We start from the raw sequence: 21,337 nt of genomic DNA on the forward strand, positions 1-21,337 counted from the left end.
AAAGGGCCATGATAAGTGAGGTCTTATCTAAGATGACAGCACTATAAGGAACCCTCCTGAGGATTTTGACATAGCTATGTATAAAATCATTAAGCACCTAACATAAGAAAGTCTTGCCATTCATGCTTTTCAATTTAAGCCCTGTGAACAACCATCGTTAACCATTCTTTAACACCATTGCATGAAATGACACAAAAATGAATGCATAAACTGACACTGTATTGTCCTTCCTGATGCAGCAAATGCAAACTGAAGTCATTTGCTGTTACAAACTTACTGTTACTACAGGCACTTTTTCCGTTGAAACCACAAATTGACACAAGCACAGCCCGCTAAGTAAAACTGCTTCTAGGCAAGATTCTGCTCCAGTCTACAAAATGGGGAACTCCTGTATCTGTTTATTTCATATCACCACCCTAGAACTGTAAGAAACACAAGCAGGTAATGCCTCAAACATGAGCTAGATGAACCAGTTAACTTACACTGCTTCCTGACATGTGCAAGCCATAGCATTAGATAATTCATGAATTCCCACTTTGCTCTCTTGCACAAAACAAACAGCTTTCTATTTAGACAAAAAAGCAACTTTAAAGAGGGTTGTTTAAAATTTGTCAATGTTTTACTGACAAAATAAGAATTCTTTTCTGCCCATTTGAGTAGAGGCTATAATACTTTCCCTGTCACAGAAATTTAAGTTTAAAACAAAAAGTCTTACAACTGATCCTGTCTATTCCCTTGCAATGCAGGATTGGTCCAAACAGGTGACCTTCTACTGTTTTATCTAATCTAGCTTCAAGTACCAAGTGATAGGGCTTATACCAACCTCCCTTGAGAGATCACTATGTTCCAAATAGAATTTGAAACATGTTTTTTTTCCAAGATTTAGTCTACTGCAGCCATTCATTTTATTTAAAATTGATACTAAAAAGCTATCTATATCTGTGACCCAAAACCACCCAACATAAAAACAGTCTACAAGAAACACAATAAAGATCAATCTTCATGTGAGTCTGCTCTTAATTTCAATATTTAACTTTTTTAGTCACTTCTCCCCCCCAAAAAAAAAATCTATACCCACAAATTTTCAAAACGAGTACATAGGCATCAGACCACTAAAAAACAAATTTGGATACTGGGTTCTCCACTCTTTAATTCAAAGCAGTCAGACTCTCCTCTAAGTTTTGGGTTTATTTTTTTTTAAGAAATATTTGATTGAAATATTTCCATAGAAGAGTGTACACATAAGCATGCAACTTGAATTTTTACAAAATTAATATATCCATGATCACATACAGAATATTCCCCCAATCCCAGAAGCCTCCTTCATGCTACCATTAGTCATTAACTGCCCCCCAAATGTAACAATTATTCTGACTTCTATCACCACAGATCAACTTTGCCTGTTCTAAACCTTCAAGATGATATAAACAAATGGGGGAATATTCCATGTTCGTGGACTGGAAGACTCATTATTGTTGAGATGTCAACTCTTCCCAACTTGATCCACAGGTTAAATATATTCCTTAATACACAAGTCATCGTGTAGATATTGACATACTGATCCTAAAGTTTATAAGGAAAGACAAAAGACCCAGAATAGTCAACACAATAAATAAGGTTGGGGGACTGACATTGCCCAACTTACTATAAAGCTACAGTAATCAAGATAGTGAAGTACTAGCCAAAGAAGAGATACACAGATCAATGGAAAAGAACATACAAAGTCCAGAAATGGACCCATACAAACACAGTCAACTGACCTTTGACAAAACAGCAAGGGCAATTCAACGGAGAATGACATCTACTCAACAAATGGTGCTGGGGAGGGATAAACTGGGAGACTGGGATTCACATACACACTACTATATATAAAGTAGATAACTAATAAGGACCTACTGTATAGCACAGGGAGCTCTTCTCAATACTCTGCAATGACCTATATGGGAAAATAGTCTAAAAAAAGAGTGATATATGTATAACTGATTCACTTTTCTGTATAGCAGAAACTAACACAACATTTTAAATCACATATACTCCAATAAATTTTTTAATGGTGCTGGAACAATTGCATATCCACATTAAAATATAGATAGATAGATACAGAACTTACACCTTTCATAAAAGTTAACTCAAAATGGATCATAGACATAAATGTAAAATGCAAACCTATAAAACTTATAGGTGAAAAAGGAGAAAATTTAGCTGAACTTAGGTTTGGCAATGAGTTTTTAGATATAACATCAAAAGCACAACCAATGAAAGAAAAAAATTGATGAGCAGACTTTATTAAAATTTAAAACTTCTGCCCTGCAAAAGACATACTACAACTGCAGCCAGAATTGTTTTTGTTTAAAAATGAAAATCTGATCTTGTTATACCTCTGGTTAAACTCTTCAAAGTACTAAAACCATTTTTAAACGACTAGGACAGACGTTATTTAATTCAGCTAATATGTATTAAGTACTTATTGTGTCAGGCAACATGCTAGCTTTGGGATTACAAAATGAAAAAGTCACGGTACTCACACTCAAGTGTAATCAAAAATAAAGATCTGTTGAAAACCTACTATTCAAATGTTTCAGGGCAATTAAAGACAGTAAGTAGTTCACACAAATGAACTGGCTGAGTACAAGTAGGACAGAATTAGGTAAGTACTACAGGAAAGTATAAAGAACTCTGGACATTCATAAGATCAGAACTAGAAAAAGTGTCTACAAAGAGGATAATAAGTTAACTGGGTTGGAAAGATAAGAATGATTTCAATAAATAAAAACAAGAGGGTTTCCCTGGTGGTGCAGTGGTTAAGAATCCGCCTGCCACTGCAGGGGACACAGGTCCGAGCCCTGGTCCAGAAAGATCCCGCATGCCACGGAGCAACTAAGCCTGTGCACCACAACTACTGAAGCCCGCATGCTGCAACTACTGAAGCCTGCGCACCTAGAGTCGGTGCTCCGCAACAAGACAAGCCACCACAATGTGAAGCCTGCACACCACAAAGAAGAGTAGCCCCCACTCGCCACAACTAGAGAAAGCCCACAAGCAGCAACAAAGACCCAACGCAGCCAAATAAATAAACAAATAAATAAATATAAAAAGACCACTCTGGCTGCACAGTGGAGAATGGATGGATAAGGAAAGTAAAAGTAAATGTCAGCTGAACAATTCAAAAGCAAGGCTAAAAATTTCAGTAACTCTAGACTGACTGTAGTGGCAACAGAGAGATATGGTGAATATGAGAGATCACAGAGAGCAAATACAGGAGGTGAAAAAGGCAGGTATCGGAACTTGCCTGGTGGCGCAGTGGTTAAGAATCCGCCTGCCAATGCAGGGGACACGGGTTTGAGCCCTGGTCTGGGAAGATCCCACATGCCATGGAGCAACTAAGCCTGTGTGCCACAACTACTGAGCCTGTGCCCTAGAGCCTGTGAGCCACAGCTACTGAAGCCCACACGCCTAGAGCCTGTGCTCCGCAAAAAGAGAAGCCACTGCAATGAGAAGCCCGAGCAACGCAACAAAGAGTAGCCCTCGCTTGCCGCCAACTAGAGAAAGCCTGCTCACAGCAATGAAGACCCAATACAATCAATCAATCAATCAATCAAGACAGATATCAACGACAAGTTCTTGGTTTCTAGATTCTGCAACTAGACTGATGGTAGAACCAATCACTAAGGGAACATGAAAGACCTGTGTGGTGGGTGGAGAGCGGAAAGGGACATCAAGACTTTAATATCAGGCATAGGGAGTTTAAAGTTCCTTTGATATGGAGGTTCTTTAAAAAACTAGAAAGAAAGTTACCATATGATCCAGCAATCCCACTCCTGGGCATATATCTGGAGAAAAGGAATTCAAAAAGATACATGCACCCCAATGTTTATTGCAGCACTATTTACAATAGCCAAGACATGAAAGAAACCTAAATGTCCATCGACAGATGAATGCATAAAGAAAACATGGTAAACACACACACACACACACACACACACACACACAATGGAATATTACTCCGCCATAAAAAAGAATGAAAAATGTCATTTGCAGCAACATGGATGGACCTAGAGATTATCATACTAAGTGAAGTAAACCAGACAAAGATATATATCACACGGTATCACTTATATGTGAAATCTGAAAAAAAAAGATACAAATAAACTTATTTACTAAACAGAAATAGAGCCACAGACACAAAACAAACTTATGGTTACCAACAGGGAAGGTGGGGGAAGGGATAAATTAGGAGGATGGGATTAACATATACACACTACTATATATAAAGTAGATAACCAATAAGAACCTACGGTATAGCACAGGAACTATACTCAATATTTTGTAATAACCTATAAGGGAAAAGAATCTGTAAAAGGATATGTGTGTGTGTATATATATATATATATGTATATATATATATATATATATATATATATATATATAACTGAATCAGTGCTGTACACCTGAAACTAACAAGACATTGTAAATCAACTATACTTCAATTTTTTTATAAAGTACCTTTGAGACATGTAAAGAAATGTTGAGGAAGCACTAAGATATTTAATATTTAGATCTAATGCTTGGGAGAGGTGCAGATGGATTCTCCTGCCAATAATACTAAAATATCCTTGGCATTCCTAAGAAAACATGAAATAAAATCATGAACTGGAAAAATTCAAATCTTTGAGAATCAGTACCATTTTCTTCTATTTCTCTGCAGCTGACTCTCATCATACTTAAAAGTTATGACAGATGAAAAATAAAGGCAGCAAAGTAGAGAAGAAAAATAATTTAAGAAACTTGGAATAAAACACAGACCTACTAGAGCATGGCCTTGAGGATATGGGGAGGAGGAAGGGTAAGCTGTGATGAAGTGAGAGAGTGGCATGGACATATATACACTACCAAACATAGGGTGGATAGCTAGCGGGAAGCAGCCACATGGCACAGGGAGATCAGCTAGGTGCTTTGTGACCACCTAGAGGGGTGGGATGTGGGGGTGGGAGGGAGGGAGACGCAAGAGGGAAGAGATATGGGGACATATGCATATGTACAACTAATTCACTTTGTTATAAAGCAGACAGTAACACAACCATTGTAAAGCAATTATACTCCAATAAAGATGTAAAAAAACAAAAACAAAAACTTGAATTCTGCTCTTAGGTCTACCATTAACTGTATAAATAAGGATGAGTATATTTTTTCTTTAGTTCCTAATCTACAAGCCTTAAAAAAAAAGATAAGAAGAAGTAGGGAGTAAGGATACAGACTCTAATGGTTATTAAGGGCAACAAACATGTACACATGACAATGTTTACAGAATGCTTTAAAAAGTCTAAAGCACTACACAGCTCAGACACCTCTCAATATATACCCTGTATGTGTGTAGGAAAGCAGAACAGTTGTTTTAGTAGTATTTTAGTACTAATCTTCCATTCTTGTAAAAATAACTGCAAATAATTCAGCCTTTGGCATGACTTGATTGATTGTTTGATGGCCAAGGATACAATCTATCTGTGGGGGGTGGGGGTATGGATGTGTGCATATATGCTCAGTAACTATTACAATCAAGCACTCTCTACTCTGTAGAAAATCAGCTAAGCATTTAAATGCATAACCCACCCCCAACAATTCTGTAAGGTAAATACAGTTAACCCCTGAGCAACAGGTTAGGGTTGCCAACCCTACCCGCAGGCAAAAATCCAGTATAATATAGTCAGCCTTCCCTATACTCCTTTCTTCCATATCCTTGAGATCTCAGTATCCTTGGGTCATGTAGTACTGTAATATTTACTACTGGAAAAAAAAATACCCCTAAGTGGACCCACACAGTCCAAACTCATGTTGTTCAAGGATCAACTGTACTATTAACCCATTTTAAAGATAGGTACAAAGTTAGGCAATTTGCACAAACTCACAGAGCCAATACTGGAGTCAGAATTTTAACCAAAGCAACTCCAGAGTCCAAGTTCTCCCCTACTCATCACTCCAAAGTATAACCCACCTAGCACTATACCTTAAAATAATGTGCTGTTCAATAAATGTTTACTGTTGGTGATAGTAATAATAATAAAAAAGGGTGCTTCTGCTATAATTCTTTTAACACTGATTTTCAGCCAAAAATGGCTTAAGAATATACTGGCCCAAACTGGAAACAACCAAGAAGACATCCTTTAGTACAGGGGTCCCCAACCCCCAGTACCAGTCCGTAGCCTGTTCGGAACTGGGCCACCAGCAGGAGGTGAGCAGCAGGTGAGTGAGCGAGCAAAGCTTCATCTGCCGCTCCCCATCGCTCGCATTACTGAACCATCCCCCCCCTCAACCCCATCAGTAGAAAAACTGTCTTCCACGAACCAGTCCCTGGTGCCAAAAAGGTTGGGGACCGCTGCTTTAGTAGGTGAATGAATAAATTGTTACATCTGGACAGTGGAATATTATTCAGCACTAAAAAGAAATGACCTCTCAAGCCATGAAAAGACACTGGAGAAACTTAAATGCATATTACTAAGTGAAAGAAGCCCACCTGAAAAGGCTACATAGTGTATAATTCCAACTGTATGACATTCTGGAAAAGGCAAAACTATGGAGAGATAGTAAAACCATCAGTGGTTGACAGGGATTTGGGGTAGGGAGAGATGGACAGGCAGAGCACAAAAGATTTTCAGGGCAGTGAAACTTTAATTGTGGAAACATGTCATTATAAATTTACCCAAATCCATAAACAACACCAAGAGTGACCCCTAATGTCAACTATGGACTCTGGGTGATAATAATGTGTTAATGTAGGTTCCTCAGTTGTAACAAATGTACCACTGGGGGGGGGGGAGAACGTTAATAATAGAGGAGACTATGCATGTATGGGGCAGAGAGTACATGGGAAATCTCTGAATTTACATTCAATTTTGCTGTGAACCTAAAACTGCTCTTAAAAAATTAAGCCAAGGGCTTCCCTGGTGGCGCAGTGGTTGGGAATCCACCTGCCGATGCAGGGGACATGGGTTCATGCCCTGGTCCGGGAAGATCCCACATGCCGCAGAGCGGCTGGGCCCATGAGCCATGGCCGCTGAGCCTGAGAGGCCCACACAACGCAAAAAAAAAAAAAACAAAACAAAAACAAAAATTAAGTCAATTAAAATAAATAACTAAATAGTCTGTTTAAAAAAAAAAATCAGAAGTTGCCAGAGGGTGGTGGAGAAGAGGGAGGAATTAATAAGAGGAGATCTTCAGGGAAGTGAAACAATTGTTAGATACTATAATGATGGATAGACATTTGTCAAAACCCACAGAACTTTATTTCACATTATTCAACAGAGTATCTCTTTTTCAACACAAACAGTAACCCCTAATATAAACTTGAACTTTAGCAATGTATCAATATTAGCTCATCAATTTTAACAAATGTACCAAACTAATGCAAGATGTTAATAACAGGAGAAACTGGGGAGGGGGGTTAAAGTAACTATCTGTACTTTCTGTTAAATTTTTCTGCAAACCTAAAACTGATCTCTATTAGGTTTTTTTTAATGCTGAGGAAACTTGTTGGCTTGGAGCTGCTGGGGGAGCCAACTCTGTCCTCATGAGAGGAAAGCCTGACTGGAAAGGAAGCCCACAAAGAAAAGCAATAAACAGCCAGCATACAAGAGAGAAAAACAGTGCCCAGATGATATCAAATGAACTCCTAGATTCAGCTAGGCCAGCTGCACACTGGAGTTACCACAGTTAAATTAACCTATTAAATCTCATTTTTGCTTTTTTAAAAATGCGTATGATCACACACACATTATAGTCATCTCCTGAATAAACAGCTTCATAGGAACTAGGGTCACAGCACATAGAAAACCCTGTAGTTAGTGGCTCTCCTTGTAGACTTCATGGAAAAGGTAACATGAGCGCAATCTGCATTACCCTGGCCTTTGCTTCTCAGCATCAGAAAACTAGTGCCTCCAAGTGGCACTACGGGTGCTGCTGGTCAATTTTAGCCACAGCATAAAATACTCAACCATGAATTAGCCAAGACCTCAATGTTTTCAAAAAGTTTCAAGGATTATTTTAAAAAGAGAGTCAATTCCATTTGAAAAACCCACTAAAAGAATGTTTCTTTCAGTCACTAACGATTTTTAAAAAGAAATTGATAAATGTTTTATTGCTTATTTGTAGGCTTTTATAAAAGCTGTAATTTAAAAAGATACGCAGAATAATGTGGTCTACCCACACTGACAATTTATCTAAACAATTCTATTTAGGTTTTCAGAGCATTTTAATTATTTTCATTAATTATTGCTCATAGTTAACCTGAAATGATAATCCTCATTTCTAAGAAAAGAATATATAGGTCAATGGCCAAGTTATATTTAGATATATTTAGACAGATATATTTAGAACTATTTCCAAATTTCCAACCTGCTTCCTAACCTAAGACTAGATCATGCTATACAAAGTAGCCTCCTTTAACCAAAATAAAAGTTCTGAACACATGGATCTTTACAAAAGATGAAGTAGGTTATATATTTAAAAGATAAGGTTTTAATACAGATTCCTTTAAAACAAGTTTTTGTAATATAGTTGAAGTCTGATATTTAAAATTCATTTTTTGTTGCTAAACCATTTGTAGATGACCTGTTTCTGGGCAGCCAGAAAGGCCACCCATCACACACACACATTCGTGAGGAACCTGGCGCTAAAATTTGGTTTTGCCCACAAATATACAAGAATATATCTCCTGTGTAAATCAAGGCACATCTACATTTTACACTGGAGAGGGTAAACAAGACTGCTCCTTGTTTAGACCCACAGTTTCTTTATATACATTTCCTTACAATTAGAATAAAATTTGAATTTTTTTTTTGAGGCTTACAAGGTATGTCTTGCTCAATCCTCACTTCAGCATCATTTTGTCTCTTTAGGCTCCAAAATCTTCAATTTTTCTGATTCAGGGTATTTTTATTTTGCACCTGCTATTCACACTGCCAGGAAAGCACTCCCCTAGCTCTTTTTCAGGCTGGCTCTCATATTTCAGGTATCAATTCAAATTTACATTACAAAGGCCTTCCCTAAATGCATTAAATGCATCCTCTCACCCATACCCCATTATTCTTTTAAGTGTCTAAAATTATCTTGCTTATTTATGTGCCTAGGTTACTGCCTATCTGCTTCATAGAATGTAAGACACAAGAGGGCAAGGATTTTGTCTCATTGATTACTATACCAGCACCACTAGAAAAATACCCAACACATAGTAGACACTTAATATTTCTTGAACATATACTTTGGGGGGGGGGGAGCAGCGCCAGATGGCATGCAGGATCTTAGTTCCCCAACCAGGGATCGAACCTATACCCCATGGAGTGGAAACGCGGAGTCTTAAGCACTGGACCACAAGTGCAGTCCCGTTCTTGAACATATACTTACAGTCAGTATTTATTAAGCAAAAGACATTTTGCTAGGCCCTGTGGATAAGTCCCATATCACTTAAAAATTAAATGTTTTACTAAAATAGAATCTTAAGGACATCTTGATTTTTTTTTAAGTGGACATTTTAAAATCTCACATATTTGTTAATAATGTCCAAACCATTTCAAAATTTTAAGTACAAACTCTGCTACAGTGCAGTTACTGCAGCACTGACTTTAACTAAAAACGCATCATTAGCATAGCATGTGTCCTTTCAGATATGCATAATGATACAAGGCTTTAGAAATTTATTTATTTTTTCAAAACAGCAGCTACCGCGGATATGCAAATGCATGCCATATCTTTGCTTAGATCTATGGCTCAATTAGTACAAGCTGGTAATATTTAAATAACAAATACCAGGAATTCCCTGGCAGTCTAGTGGTTAGGACTCTGAGCAACTTCCATTGCAGGGAACACCAGTTCCATCCCTGGTCACGGAACTAGGATCCCACATGCTATGTGGCGTAGCCGGAAGAAAAAAACCCAAGGCCACTTCATAATTTGGCTTTGCCCACAAATATACATCTTTTGTGTAAATCAAGGTATATCTACATTTTGCACTTAAGAAGGTACACAAGACTGCTCCTTTGATAGTTCTCCCTAAAAACAAAACATCCATTGTTTTGATTCATCTTATAGAAACCACACAACCACCATTTCTTTGGTATCTTTATATTTGAAGAAAATGGTATAGTTTTCCATACACATTGACTTAACATTATGCCCAATGATGTGAAATGGTTAATCAATGAAAGTAAAAACTATGCCATGTAAGGAGGGAAAAGAGGAATTATTAAGCAAAGGAGTTGCAGTTTAAATAGCCTCATAGCAATCTAGTCTAAACAAATTTTTTATTTATTTATTTTCTATTTATTTATTTTTGGCTGCGTTGCGTCTTCATTGCTGAGTGCGGGCTTTCTCTCGTCGCGGATTGCGGTGGCTTCCCTTGTTGCGGAGCACCAGCTTTTAGCACCAGTAGTTGTGGTGCATGGGCTTAGCTGCTCCACAGTATATGGGATCTTCCCGGACCAGGGATCAAACCCGTGTCCGCTGCATTGGCAGACGGATTCTTAACCACCGTGCCACCAGGGAAGTCCCTACTTTTATTTTTTAATTTTTATTTGGCCACACCGCACAGCTTGCGGGACACTCGGTCCCCTACCAGGGACTGAACCCAGGGTCACAGCAGTGAAAGCACCAAGTCCTAACCACTGAATCGCCAGGGAAGTCCCTAAACAAGTTGTCTAAATTTTTTTTATAAATAGGCTTAGCTTCAAAATCTAAAAATTGTTAGCTGCCTTACAGTTCAAATATTCAACTATGCGTGTCTATTACTGAACTTATGATTCAAAAATGATGCACTCTCTCAGCAGTAAAAAGCAAATCAATTGGACTGTTTCTATACTTTTGTTAAAGTATTTACTTCTTATATGGATGAGACTTAAAAAAAAAGGAATGAGACCACCAATAAGAAGGTATCTAAGATAACAGAAGTTCCTGCTTTCTCGACAGTTATGATATGAAACAGATTATAGCTTGCGTCTACTGCTAACTCATTTTTTTAAGCAGTAGTAACTTCCCTAATATGTAATTGGGACCAAGGTTTTAAAAAAAAAAATCCATGACCATCAACCATGGGTTTTTAAAACCACTCTCTTAGGTTTTTGTCAAAATTTGCCTACTCTACACCCAGAAACTTAAAAAAAAGGCCTAACGAGTTCTGAAGTTTTGCTTGGTTTTGTTTTTCAAATATAAACAAGAACAGGAGACTAGGACCAGAGACAAACTGCAACCCGTGAAGATAAAGCTAGAATGAAGCAGGGCTTTCAAACAGTATTGTGTGCCTACTTCCTGCTGGTGTGGGAAACTGTCACAGAAGATTATAATATGATTCTACAGTGTTAGACAAGTTCAATATCAAAATAGATATTGTGACAAGCTAATTATAATGGTGGAAGAGAATCACAATACCAGTAATCATCAAAAAAATTAGCACCTAACAATTATTACCTGAATTTTATACTTGTGGCACACAAATACACTGCTGTAAGAGGGTGATTTTTAAAGCAAACCACACACACACACACACACACACACACACACACACACACACACACACACACACACAAGGACTGAGAACATTTAACCCCAAGAAATTAAGAGCTAACCTTATATATGAGGGAGAAGGGAAATAACACACCATGAGAAAAGTAATTAAAAAGATACAACTTATTGGTATAAATGTTTTACTCCTCCTCAGCCCCATTATATTACAGTCTTCTTTGAAAAGAGATTATGTTAATCATCTTCAGTTCACTCACAGTTCCTAACACATAATATTTAACAAATAGTGGTTGAATTTATGAACCGAATCATTTTTAAACATCACCAAGACCACTAATGAAATACATACCTTGTTTGCTTAATAGTACTAATGACTTGTATATAAAAATACATTCCATTACAGGGACTTCTCTGGTGGTCCAATGGTTAAGACTCTGTGCTTCCACTGCAGGGAGCATGGGTTCGATCCCTGGTCAGGGAACTAAAGATCCCGCATGCTACATGGCAGCCAATTAATTAATTAATTAATTAAAATAGGGAAGTTTAAAATATATATATATTCCATTACATAGAATCAGCATGATTTCTGATAGAGTAACTCCTCTTTTATTTTATCTTTCCAGATAAAAACATAAGACAAGGGCTTCCCTGGTGGCACAGTGGTTGAGAATCCACCTGTCAATACAGGGGACATGGGTTCGAGCCCTGGTCCGGAAAAGATCCCACATGCCACACGGAGCAACTAAGCCCGTGCGTCACAACTACTGAGCCTGTGCTCTAGAGCCCGTGAGCCACAACTACTGAGCCCACGTGCTGCAACTACTGAAGCCCGCGTGCCTAGAGCCCGTGCTCCGCAACAAGAGAAGCCACCGCAATGAGAAGCTTGCACACTGCAACGAAGCGTAGCCCCTGTTCGCCGCAATTAGAGAAAGCTCGTGCACAGCAACGAAGACCCAACACAGCCAAAAATAAATAAATTAAATAAATAAATTTATTTTTTAAAAACACATAAGACAAAACAGACACAACTGCTAACAGCCTAGTAAAGCTGTTTCCTTACATTGAGAACACTATATAAAATGACTGTATATTTATAAAGATGCAAAACCAGAAACTATCTTAAGCCACATAACACAAATAATGTAAAAAGCAGTATCTTATCAAAAATCAAAATGAAGCCCCCTCTCCCCAGATATTCAGTTCTAGGAAGAGATTCTATGCATCTTTAACAGTGATGCTCTCAAACCGTTTGAAATAGAAAAATTAACCTCTTTTCTAATTTGTATACATAATACTAACATATTTTAATGACAACAATATTCTTATCTTAAATAAGCACCATCTCAAAACAAATTCTGCTTTCGAAGGTCTTCTTTCAATTATTTGTCAGGATTCAGGGTAAGTTTTTCCACTGAGAAGTTGTAGCATGGATAATGTGGACAGTACAGGAATCAAAAACTGAAACTGAAATAAAAACATCTACAGAATTACAGTACAGTGGAAATAGCCCTTTTCTCCACAGCACCTCATCTCTTCCTTTCCCTTAGCTCTCAAAAGGAAGAGACTGAAGAGGCTGTAACTATAAACAAGACAGAGTATAAAAGACTCAGAACTGGGAATGATGAAAGGCATTCAAAGTAAGGAATTATGAGTAATTAATTAATGGAGCAAAGCAATGAGCATCATCACCTGCTAACATCACAGAGAACTAAATATTATGTGCCTTCTGATGCAAATACTCAGCATCACCTATAAAGTATTTTTGCCCCCTCAAAGAAAAAAACAAAAAATGAGAGACAATACATTATAGAAATCAAACCTGATCAAGCCTCTAAACCTAATGTCAATTAACAAGAACCCCAGGAGACTGGTACACCACTAGCAATGTTAACTGGAAATCCAAACTGGGAAAACTGTTTCTTCAACAAATAATTTGCCAGGAAAAAGAAATGGGGGGGAGTCACCTATACATTACAAAACAATGCACAGACCTTATGTGACTCAATCTGAATAACTGTAAAAACACATTTATGAGATAGGAGAAATCTGAACATTGAATATCATATGCTATTAAGGAATTATTGCTAATTATTTTTCAGTATGATAAGTTATTTTGTTTTTTTCCTTCAAGAGTAAAGTTGACTAAGAAACTGGAGTGCGGGGCTTCCCTGGTGGCGCAGCAGTTAAGAATCTGCCTACCAATGCAGGGGACATGGGTTCAAGCCCTGGTCCGGGAAGATCCCACATGCCACGGAGCAACTAAGCCCGTGGGCCACAACTACTGAGCCCACGGGCCTAGAGCCTGTGGTCGGCAACAAGAGAAGCCACAGCAGTGAGAAGCCCACGCACCCCAATGAAGAGTATCCCCCGCTCGCTGCAACTAGAGAAAGCCCACGCGCAGCAACAAAGACCCAACGCAGCCAAAAATAAATAAATTTATTTTTTAAAAAAAGAAAGAAAGAAATTGGAGTGCAAAAGGGTTGGAGTACAGAAAGGGAACACTAAAACTTAATGCAGATGAATAGATGTGGCCTACCTGGAACTGAAATATAAATTTCAAGACTGCAACCACGGGAAGACAGCCGCTTTGCTTGCTTGCCAGCCAACTTTTTCTCCACTGATATAAGCTCTATAAATAGGCCACAAGTGATAATGGCTGCTCAAATCACTTCATGTTGCGGATACTACTACTGACGAGTATCTGGCCTAGCACCAGGGCTGTGAATAAACTAGCATCAAGTAAGAAGCCAAGGAAGTTACCAAATGCAAAGAATGCACCATTGCTAATGAGAGACTCAAAAGCACCATCAGCATAAATCCAAGAATAATTTGAAACACAGGTTCTAGATTTCCTCCAAGATTTCTCTCTGGCCATTTTCTATCTCCCTCACTAGACAGTACAAATAAAGAGGGGTCACCACATGCTGGGATCTGAGGTCCCCAAAATAAATATTGCCAAAATCCTATCCACTATACATGCCCTCAGGCTCATAGCAAATTCTTTAGTGGATAGCAGTGGACATAAATAATGGGAAACCCTTGATGATATAATGCTGATTTAAGACTAAACTGCTTCTATGCTAGTTAAAACTAAGGCAGGAAAGATACTGCTTAAAATCCTAACCACATGAGGTTTTTGTTCTTAGTACAGAAAGGAAAACAGTCCTGTTTTCCTAGAGTTTTAGTCCATACCCAACTTCCCTATCCCCAACAATACCTTTCTCTAATTATAAGGCACCTAACAAAATGCTGACTCTGAACATCAGAGTTTTTTTTAAAGCCAGACAACTCAGTAAAAAATAACTTCTACTGATGCCTTTCATCAGTATCTGGTTTCCCTAATGTTAACCATGCTAATGAAAACTTGAATTTCTAGATTACCTAAACACAATCCTAGTTTATCCACATTCTTGGGAATGGCTGCTATAATAAGTTCTAACATTTAATTTTGTTGCTCTTTGGACAACAATCAAAACTAATTTACGAATACATGGACTTGTATTCCAGGCATAGGGAAAAGTTATTTCATACATGAACTGGCAGTACAAAAATGCACATGAAGTCTCCAATCATTTTCTTTTCATCTTAGAGACCCATTTAAGAAAAAAAGCTATTTTCCAATACTTAATATTAAATTATTTTATAAAGAAAAAAACTAACTCCATACTCTAGTTATTTTGTACAGTACTTTTTGTCCTACAGTCTACTTTTCTTCTCCACATTTCAGAGCCGGAAAGAAACTTAGAAATCATCTGGTTCCCTAGATTTGAGTTCCTTGAGCAAAAATTTCTTTTATCTTTGTACCCATCTCCACCTGGGCACCTGAGTGCTCAGTAAATGGGTTTTTAATTTAACCAGGTATAACTGCCCCCACATATGAATTAAGTTCTTCAGATAATTTCTACTTTTGATTAATCTTAACTAGAAAATACTCATCCAGGTAGTTTTGAAATTAGATAAAGTCAAATTAGTAACTTAGGACTTACACCATCTATTGGCTATTTTAAGTGACAGAATCTGAGCAAAGAGGTATGAGGTATCTATTTGGAATAAAGACATAAAAGAGAATAGAAACAAAACTTAAAACAAACACTGTAACATAGAAAACAGACTTGTGGTTGCCAGGGCAAGGTGGGAGGAGGGGATGGAGTGAGACTGGGGTTATCAGATGCCCACTAGTATTATGTGGATGGACAATGGGGTCCTGCTGTATAGCACAGGGAACTACATTCAATAACCTGTGATAAGCCACAGTGGAAAAGAACGTAAAAAAGAATGTATGTATATGTACAGCTGAATCACTTTGCTGTACAGAAGACATTAACACAACATTGTAAATCAACTATACTTCAATAAAAACCACTCACTGTAAATTAACACCACAAATTTTAAATAAGACAACCACCAAACCTGAGTCATACTGGTCACTTTACAGCATTTTTAAATCAGTTACTATTATTGGCTTCTACTAATGTTATGATAAATATGTATAATATATATAATACACATTTTCTCTCCTAGCAGTTTAGGAATATAAGAGAGTAAAACAAGCAAGATAATTTTAGTTTCACCCTGCTCCTTCCTTTCATCACAAGGACCAGTAGGCTGTGTGTGAAAACTGACTGAACATCAGTCCCACTTCTGCTAAGAGAAGGTGTCCACACAGAAGCAGAAAACATTTACTTCCCTAAGTTCAATCATTAGTTCTGAAAGAGTAAGGTAAGTAGTTTCAATTAAAGATAAAGGCTGAGACTTCCCTGATGGTTCAAGACTCCGAGCTTCCAATGCAGGGGATCCAGGTTCGATCCCTGGTCGAGGAACTAGATCCCACATGCATGCCGCAACTAAGAGTTCACATGCTGCAACTAGTAAGTCTGCATGCCGCAACTAAGACTCAGAGCAGCCTAAATAAATAAATATTTAAAGAAAAATAAATAAAGATAAAAGCTAAAATAGGATTGAGAAAAGTTTCACGACACCAATCAAATTTAAACTTAAGACTGAAATTTGACAACTAAAGAAAAATAACTGTCAAATTACTTTAGTCTGGCTATCAAGAATCAACCCATAATAAAGAAATAATACCAACAAAACTTCTACTCAGTGAACTTAAGGATAAAGAAAAATCTTTCAAAGAATGTCTACCTCATCCTTCATATTCCCCTTAAAGAAAAAAATTAATAACTCACTAGCAGACTAAGGTACTTTTATAAACCTGGCCCTACCTTCCTCTACCCCACAGAGCTTACATCTATCCCTCCGTAAACTCAAGGCACTGGCCACACCATCCAAGATCACTGATACTCACAACTTTGCTTAGGCTGTTCCCTAGCCTGGAATGCCCACATGGAAATCCATCTCAAACTCCAGGTTTAAATGTGTAAGTTTCTTCAACCAAGATATCTTTCAGGAGGTGAATAAATAAATAAACAGTGGTAGATCTGGACAATGGAATATTATTCGACACTATATAGAAATGATCTACCATGCCATGATAAAACACAGATGAAGCTTAGATATGCATTACTAAGTGAAAGAAGCCAATCTGAAAAGGCTACATACTGTATGATTCCAACTATATGACGTCACAGAAAAGGCAAAACAGTGGCAACAATGAAAAGATCAGTGGTTGCCAGGGGCTGTTGGGGGTAGGGTGGGGTGGAGGAGCAAAGGACAGGCAGAGCATTTTTAGGGCAGTGAAAATACTCTGTATGATACCATAATGATGGATACATGTCATTACACATTTATCCAAACCTACAGAATGTCCAACACAAAGCATAAACAGTAATGTAAATTTAAAATTTTTTTAAAAGTGTAAGTTTCTTTAGCATCGTGACCTGTCATATTCACCACTAGAGCACCAGCAACTAGAGCACTATTGGCTCACAGTAAGCAATCAATAAATTAGTGTTGTGAGAATAAAGAAGTTCCACCTGAATGTTTTGTTCTGTTTTCTCAATAGCTCTTCCCCTCTTCTATAGTCTCATAGCTTTTTCCTCAGTTATCAATACGTCTATGTCACTTTTACTTCCAATTACACAAGAAACTTTATTTGGCCCTAAACTTTTCTAAAATAATACAGAATACCGAAATCAGTGTGGTTCAAAAGAAAACACATTAATAGTACAACATTTTTCACCTTTTACAGATTTTCTTTTTTCTTTTTTTTGGTGGTACGCAAGCCTATCACTGCTGCGGCCTCTCCCATTGCGGAGCACAGGCTCCGGACGCACAGGCCCAGCGGCCATGGCTCACGGGCCCAGCCACTCGGCGGCATGTGGGATCCTCCCGGACCGGGGCACGAACCCGTGTCCCCTGCATCGGCAGGCGGACTCTCAACCACTGCGCCACCAGGGAAGCCCCAGATTTTCTTAAGTATTGTCACTTCAGTAAACATGAATATACAGTTTTCATGTTGCTAGTTACCTGGAGGAAAATTAAGATGATCTCGTGTGTGTGTGTGTGTGTGTGTGTACACACTAGTTCCAAGCTTTAAAAAGAAAAAACAAAAACATTCTAATTGCCCATATATCAACTCTATTCATGCACACATTAAAATAAAACCATAAGAATGAAGATCCTGGCAAAACAACCCCTTGAATGAGTAACTACAACACCTCCCAGAAACTACTAGTCATACACTAAGGACACTCAAGGTACCAATATCATATATGAAATAGAAATCTTTGAAGGACCAACACTGGGCACTCAGTTTTCTCAGAACTGCATTAAATTAGAATCTAAAGCTAAATCTATCTTTAATCATGAAGACTATAAAACAAAGACCATTTATGACACTTTCATAAATGCAATTAAGAGTAATATAAACTGAATTAGTGAATAATGTAACAACTACACTGTGAACTTAATATGAAGCTAACAACAGGGAAAGTTTCCAGTTTAGTCCATCTCATTTTTCACAAAATGATGTCAGGAAAAAAAAATTTTCCATTAGAAAATCATATTTAGCTGATACCTCAAGTATAATTACCTTGAAGTTTCTCCCTTCCTTTTATATTTTATCACCTAATTGGAAACTTTGTTAACATTATGAAAAAGATATAGTTTGAAGTTTTAAGATTATTGAAAAGCACTCTGAAGGAATCTGATTTAGAAATGTCTAAAAATATTTTTCTCATTTTATGGAACTGCATGAAATTTCAGTAAGGTTCTTCATAAAGTAGCATACAGGTCATCACAGTAAATACCATCTTAGTTTCCTGATTTCAAATTTAACTCATAATTTTATTTATTTATTTAGCACCTACTGTGCATAAAGCACTCAATTAGGCATTTTATTAGCCAGATTATTCAGCCAAAATATCACACTTCCTACTAAAAAAGATCAGCACTGTGAACCCTCAGGACATCAGGTAATAACTGTAGGCCTCTAAAAATGCTTGTTAAATCAAAAGGCAATGCTCTTACTGAAGGAATCTTGATTGCCAGGATCAGCAAAACCGCATTATAAAGGTAACAGCCTCCATCCTTAAACTATCCCAGGAGAAGAAAAGGAGTAATTCAAACTGTTAACTTGTGCCCAACGACACTACATAATAACAGCCTAAGCAAAACTGCCAGATGTATTTGTAATTAAAAGGTCCAACCTTGACAAAGCATCATCATCAGTGGGTTTTTCATCCTACTGGGTGGAAGGATTCAGAAAGCAGAAGCTCAGGCGAGAAACGAAAAGCACATCCAGCACAAACTGTTCAAGCGGTTCAATCTGGAACAAGTACAGATGTTCATTCCTTCAACCTGTGAGCATCTATTCTGTGACAGCGGAGAGGACGATTTAAAAGGGAGAATGACTGACGATGTTCTGTTGGGGGTTGCTGACCCAACAATACACTGAGATCGGTGCTACAATTAATAAAGTACAAAGACGAAGTACTACTGCGGAAAAGAGGAGAATTCTCTCTGAGAAGAGTCAGAGGAGACGATGATCTTTAAGCTGAGGCTCGTCAGTTTACATCCTCGCCGGGTTTCTAAATAAAGTTGACAAACTCGCCAGAAGAGGTCAATTTTGGAGACTGACACATCCCTCCCATTGACCGGAGGCCGAAGGTAGTGAAAGCACTGCCGAAACGCAGGCGGCGCCACGCCGGAGAAAGCCTTCCTCCCTCCTCCTAGGCCTCGGTAGCCGCGGTGCTGGGGCGGCAGCCCGGGCTCTCGAGAGTCGGGGCAGGTGTCGGCGCCAGATCCCGGCCCGCGGGGCTAGCATGGCTGGCAAAGCCGCCGCCGCCGCTCCCCCAGCGACCTGGGGCGCCAGAAAGTTGCGTGAAGACAACTCCAGTGCGGCGAAGCCGCTCCCCCGCGCGGCCCACGGGCTGCGGCACCTCCAGCCTCCTCTCCGCCGCCTGGTAAAGGAACCCGCCGGGGCCAGGGAAGAGGAGGGAGGCTCGGCCCGCCAACTCAGCCGGGCCCGGAGGACGCGAGGGTAACCAGCGAACGGGCGAGCCAAGGGTCGGACTATTCCGCCCCTATCGCTGGCCCCAACCCGGGCCGCGCCTCCCGCCACGCCCGGGCTCAAACACCCGGCGTCCGACAGCCCTGCCCGTAACGACCCGGACGCCCAGACGCCGCAGAGCCTCGCCCGTGGCCCGCACCCCTCCGACTCAACCCGACCCCTTCCCGAGAAACAGCCCGGGTCCCGCGGCTCGACCGGTAGCCGGGCCGCGGCCCTGCGCCCCTTCCCACCTCACCTGCGCTCCACGGCGGCCCCGCACCTCCTCGCCCGCTCCGCGCGCCCCGTCGGGGCACACACCGACCCCCCGGGCCGGGTCTCTCCGGGCCGCGGCGACTCTGAACGTTACGGCCACCGCCGCCTTCTCTTCCTCGGCACAAGCCCCGGCGGCGAGCAGTGGGTCGCGGTCAGAGCCCCACCGGGGCCAAAGCGAATCTCGCCGCTTCCGCAGCCTCCACCGCCAAGTCCCTTCACTCGTCCGAGCCGCCCGGAGAAAATGTCACCAGAGGCCGTTCCGCTCGGCGCCTCACTTCCGCCCGGAACCACAGAGCCTGAGCTGGTCGGCTAGAGGGGCCGCTGCGGCTGGGGCCTCTAGGGACTCGAGCGGGAGGCCCAGAGAAAGCCAGACAGCGCCATCTGGCTGGGCTGACCCGCGCTCCTACAGCTGCAGAGCGCCAAGCGTGGGAGCAGCGGCTTCCTGGGCTTCTTTCCCGCTCTCCCTTCATCTGCTCAGGCAGCTCCCTAACAGAATTTTCCCAGAGGGTCGGAAAGCCAGTCAATACAAGCCACGGTCAATGCCCTAAGAAAAGGACGTCGCTCCATTTTCCGTTCGCTGCTCAGTACTCACCCCTCCTGAAGCCTTCCCGAATGAAGCTTGTGGTGTCACTACAGGAGGGAGTGCGCTCCCTTCTCTCCCCACCTTTTCGCGGATGCCGACAGCTCGGCTCGGGGAGATTTGGCTGTGCTCCTCTCATGCAGAGGCATCAACATCCCGTTCAAGTTTCTGGATGAACCTTGCACGCCTCGCAGACAGATCGCCACCTGCTGGTGAGTCAGGGTCCCCCAGGGAGACCCTGCTCCGCCCCTACGCGCGATGCAGACGCCCCAAATTCCACCTCTGCGGTCACTTCTGATTTTCACCAGCGAGCCCTGAGTTTTCGACGCCCTTCGTTGAGGTCTGAGATCGTGAAGGAAACGTGCTGGACGCTTAACCGGAAGAAAGGTAAGGTGGGCTTAAGAAGGAGAAAGAACAAACCTCACAACTCAAGATCTGGCCAAGGCTTTGCGCTCGCTAAAAGCAGGGTTTTGAGAAATAAATGAATACATAAGGGCTTGAAGAGAAAATGTAAAATGTATTTACCTTTT

General features: G+C 40.1%; 1 protein-coding gene across 6 annotated transcripts in view; it reads right to left on the minus strand.

Annotated features, from left to right (window-relative positions):
* Positions 1–21,011, minus strand: part of ARK2N (arkadia (RNF111) N-terminal like PKA signaling regulator 2N) — an 88,028-nt gene extending 67,017 nt beyond the window's left edge. For 2 of the 6 annotated variants that reach the window (XM_067014484.1, XM_067014481.1), the window contains exons 1-2: positions 20,211–20,498; positions 19,113–19,231 (exon numbers count right to left, since the gene is read on the minus strand). The gene's annotated coding sequence lies outside the window, so the exon portion shown is untranslated. Of the gene's footprint in view, positions 1–19,112; positions 19,232–20,210; positions 20,516–20,819 lie in introns of those variants that run through there. The other 4 variants (XM_067014485.1, XM_067014482.1, XM_059041030.2 and 1 more) reach the window with 4 other exon arrangements.
* Between the last annotated feature and the right edge of the window lie 326 nt (positions 21,012–21,337).

This window comes from Kogia breviceps, chromosome 15 (genome assembly GCF_026419965.1).
Source record: "Kogia breviceps isolate mKogBre1 chromosome 15, mKogBre1 haplotype 1, whole genome shotgun sequence".
Taxonomy (NCBI): domain Eukaryota; kingdom Metazoa; phylum Chordata; class Mammalia; order Artiodactyla; family Physeteridae; genus Kogia; species Kogia breviceps.